The sequence below is a fragment of the Arachis hypogaea genome, chromosome 1, assembly GCF_003086295.3.
Source record: "Arachis hypogaea cultivar Tifrunner chromosome 1, arahy.Tifrunner.gnm2.J5K5, whole genome shotgun sequence".
In the NCBI taxonomy this organism is placed as follows: domain Eukaryota; kingdom Viridiplantae; phylum Streptophyta; class Magnoliopsida; order Fabales; family Fabaceae; genus Arachis; species Arachis hypogaea.
The window spans coordinates 82829592-82834201 of NC_092036.1; the positions used below are offsets into that span (position 1 = coordinate 82829592).

General features: G+C 42.4%; 1 non-coding gene across 1 annotated transcript; it reads right to left on the minus strand.

The window, feature by feature from the left end:
• Positions 1-2370: 2370 nt before the first annotated feature.
• Positions 2371-2474, minus strand: LOC112717203 (small nucleolar RNA R71). Its single transcript, XR_003160602.1, has one exon. It is a non-coding gene; the product is annotated as a small nucleolar RNA R71 (small nucleolar RNA).
• Between the last annotated feature and the right edge of the window lie 2136 nt (positions 2475-4610).

Sequence of the window (4610 nt, forward strand, 5' to 3'; positions counted from 1 at the left end):
TATCTACCACATGGAGCGCTTTGAGCATAAGCGTTTTGACTGGGTGGCGGCAAGGCTAGAGGGAAGTGATCTTGGCCCGATTCCAGCAGCCTCGCCTGAGCCGGTTTGGGTGGATGACGGTGAAGATGAACAATCTGAGCCCCATTGTCCACCAGCTGAAGATGGAGCTTCTTAGATCCTCACCTCCCGGATTGCATCTTGTACGGAAGACCGTGCAACAATTAAGTGTGGGAGAGGATCCGCGACTTTGGGGAGGTAAAAATTCTCTTTCTTAATACTTTGCAATACTTTCTAGCTTTTTTTTTCTTTTTGTAACCTTATTCTTATTGCATTTTGCTTGGTTTGCTTGTATATGTTTTCGTTGCTTATAGTTTTATGGTAGTAGATATTTGCATATTGCATGGGTAGAGTAAATAAGTTTGGTAAAAAGAACAAGAAATTTTCAAGAAATCTCTTAGGGGGTGATGAGCGGATAATTTATACGCTTTTTGGCATTGTTTTTAGTATGTTTTTAGTATGTTTTAGTTAGTTTTTATTATATTTTTATTAGTTTTTAGTTAAAATTTACTTTTCTGGACTTTACTATGAGTTTGTGTGTTTTTCTGTGATTTCAGGTATTTTCTGGCTGAAATTGAGGGACCTGAGCAAAAATCTGATTTAGAGGCTGAAAAGGACTGCAGATGCTGTTGGATTCTGACCTCTCTGCACTCAAAGTAGATTTTCTGGAGTTACAGAAGCCCAATTGGCGCGCTCTCAATCGCATTGGAAAGTAGACATCCTGAGCTTTCCAGCAATATATAATAGTTTATACTTTGCCCGAGATTTGATGGCCCAAACCGGCGTTCCAAATCACCTCAAGACTGCCCAGCGTTAAACGCCAGAACTGGCAGAGAAGTGGGAGTTAAACGCCCAAACTGGCACAAAAGCTGGCGTTTAACTCCAAGAAAAGTCTCTACACGAAAATGCTTCAATGCTCAGCGCAAGCACACACCAAGTAGACTCGGAAGTGGATTTTTATGTCATTTACTCATTTCTGTAAACCCTAAGCTACTAGTTCTCTATAAATAAGACCTCTTGCTATTGTATTTTCATCTTGGTTCTTCTGGTTCCCTCTCTGGGGTCGAAGCCAATGATCAACATTATCACTTATGTGTTTTCAACGGTGGAGTTTCTACACACCATAGATTAAGGTGTGGAGCTCTGCTGTACCTCGAGTATTAATGCAATTACTATTGTTCTTCTATTCAATTCGGCTTATTCTTGTTCTAAGATATCACTTGTTCCTCAACTTGATGAATGTGATGATCCGTGACACTCATCATCATTCTCACTTATGAACGTGTGCCTGACAACCACCTCCGTTCTACCTTAGATTGAGTGGATATCTCTTAGATCCCTTAATCGGAATCTTCGTGGTATACGTTAGAATTGATGGCGGCATTCAAGAGAATCCGGAAGGTCTAAACCTTGTCTGCGGTATTCTGAGTAGGATTCAAGGATTGAATGACTGTGACGAGCTTCAAACTCGCGATTGTGGGGCGTTAGTGACAGACGCAAAAGAATCACTGGATTCTATTCCGACATGATCGAGAACCGACAGCTGAATAGCCGTGCTATACAGAGCGTGTTGAAAATTTTCACCGAGAGGATGGGAGGTAGCCACTGACAATGGTGAAACCCTACATACAGCTAGCCATGGAAAGGAGTAAGAAGGATTGGATGAAGACAGTAGGAAAGCAGAGAGATGGAAGGGACAAAGCATCTCCATAAGCTTATCTGAAATTCTCACCAATGAATTACATAAGTATCTCTATCTTTATTTTATGCTTTATTCATAAATCATTCATACCCATTTGATTCTGCCTGACTGAGATTTACAAGATGACCATATCTTGCTTCATACCAACAATCTCTGTGGGATCGACCCTTACTCGCGTAAGGTTTATTACTTGGACGACCTAGTATACTTGCTGGTTAGTTGTGCGAAGCTGTGATAAAGAGTTGAGATTACAATTGTGCGTACCATGTTGATGGCGCCATTGATGATCACAATTTCATGCACCACCTGCCATTGGAGCAAACAACTTTGAGCTTAAGCCTCAATTAGTTTCTCTAATGCAACAGAATTGCAAGTTCCATGGACTTCCATTAGAAGATCCTCATCAGTTTTTAGCTGAGTTCTTGCAAATCTGTGATACTGTCAAGACTAATAGGGTTGACCTTGAGGTCTACAGACTTATGCTATTCCCTTTTGCTGTAAGAGACAGAGCTAGGATATGGTTAGACTCACAACCTAAAGAAGGCCTGAACTCTTGGGAAAAGCTAGTCAATGCCTTCTTGGCAAAGTTCTTTCCACCTCAAAAATTGAGTAAGCTTAGAGTGGAAGTCCAAACCTTCAGACAGAAGGAAGGTGAATCCCTCTATGAAGCTTGGGAAAGATACAAACAATTGATCAGAAAGTGTCCCTCTGGCATGCTTTCTAAATGGAGCATCATAGGTATCTTCTATGATGGTCTGTCTGAACTGTCCAAGATGTCATTGGACAGCTCTGCTGGAGGATCTCTTCATCTGAAGAAGACGCCTGCAGAAGCTCAAGAACTCATTGAAATGGTTGCAAATAACCAATTCATGTACACTTCTGAAAGGAATCCTGTGAACAATGGGATGAATCAGAAGAAAGGGGTTCTTGAGATTGATACTCTAAATGCCATACTGGCTCAGAACAAAATATTGACTCAGCAAGTCAATATGATTTCTCAAAGTCTGTCTGGAATGCAAGCTGCACCAGGTAGTACTAAGGATGCTTCATCTGAAGAAGAAGCTTATGATCCTTAGAACCCTTCAATGGAAGGGGTGAATTACATAGGAGAACCCTATGGAAACACCTATAATCCTTCATGGAGAAATCACCCAAATCTCTCATGGAAGGATCAACAGAGACCTCAACAGGGTTTCAACAACAATAATGGTGGAAGAAACAGGTTTAGCAATGGTAAGCCTTTTTCATCATCTTCTCAGCAACAGACAGAGAATTCTAAGCAGAGCCACTCTGACTTAGCAACGATGGTCTCTGATCTAATCAAAACCACTCAAAGTTTCATGACTGAAACAAGGTCCTCCATTAGAAATTTGGAGGCACAAGTGGGTCAGCTGAGTAAGGAAGTTACTGAACTCCCACCTAGCACTCTCCCAAGCAATACAAAAGAGAATCCAAAAAAAGAGTGTAAGGCCATCAACATGGCCGAATTTGGAGAGGGGGAAGAGGCAGTGATCGCCACTGAGGAAGACCTCAATGGACGTCCACTGGCCTCCAATGAGTTCCCTAATGAAGAACCATGGGAATCTGAGGCTCACACTGAGACCATAGAGATTCCATTGGATTTACTTCTGCCATTCATGAGCTCTGATGAGTATTCTTCCTCTGAAGAGGACGAAGATGTTACTAAAGAGCAAGTTGCTAAGTACGTTGGAGCAATCATGAAGCTAAATGACAAGTTATTTGGTAATGAGACTTGGGAGGATGTACCCCCTTTGCTCACCAAAGAACTGGATGACTTGACTAGGCAGAGATTACCTCAAAAGAGACAGGACCCTAGGAAGTTCCCAATACCTTGTACAGTAGGCACCATGACCTTCAAGAAGGCTCTGTGTGACCTAGGGTCAAGCATAAACCTCATGCCTCTCTCTGTAATGGAGAAGCTAGGGATCTTTGAGGTGCAAGCTGCAAGAATCTCACTAGAGATGGCAGACAATTCAAGAAAACAAGCTTATGGACTTGTAGAGGATGTTCTGGTAAAGATTGAAGACCATTACATCCTTGCTGATTTCATAGTCCTAGAGACTGGGAAGTGCATGGATGAATCCATCACCCTTGGCAGACCCTTCCTAGCCACAGCAAAGGCTGTGATTGATGTTGACATAGGAGAATTGATCATTCAAGTGAATGAAGAATCCCTTGTGTTTAAGGTTCAAGGATATCCCTCTGTAACCATGGAGAGGAAGCATGAAGAGCTTCTCTCAAAACAGAGTCAAATAGAGCCTCCACAGTCAAACTCTAAGTTTGGTGTTGGGAGGCCACAACCAACTTCTAAGTTTGGTGTTGAACCCCCACATTCAAACTCTAAGTTTGGTATTGGGAGGTTCCAACATTGCTCTGAGTATCTGTGAGGCTCCATGAGGGCCCACTGTCAAGCTAATTACATTAAAGAAGCGCTTGTTGGGAGGCAACCCAATGTTATATTTATCTATTTTCCTTTTGTTATAGGTTGATGATCATGTGAAGTCACAAAATCAATTGAAAAAGCAAAAATAGCATGAAAAACAGAAAGAAAAATGGCACACCTTGGAGGAAAACTTGCTGGCATTTAAACGCTAGTAAGGGCAGCAAATGGGCGTTTAACACCCAGTCTGGCACCATTCTGGGCGTTTAACGCCAGAAAGGGGCACCAGACTGGTGTTAAACGCCAGGAAGGGGCAAGAAGCTGGCGTTAAATGCCAGAAATGGGCACCAGCCCAGCGTTTAACGCCAGAATTGGCAGAAGGAGCATTTTTGCTCGCCACTTGGTGCAGGGATGAATTATCCTTGACACCTCAGGTTCTGTGGACCCTAC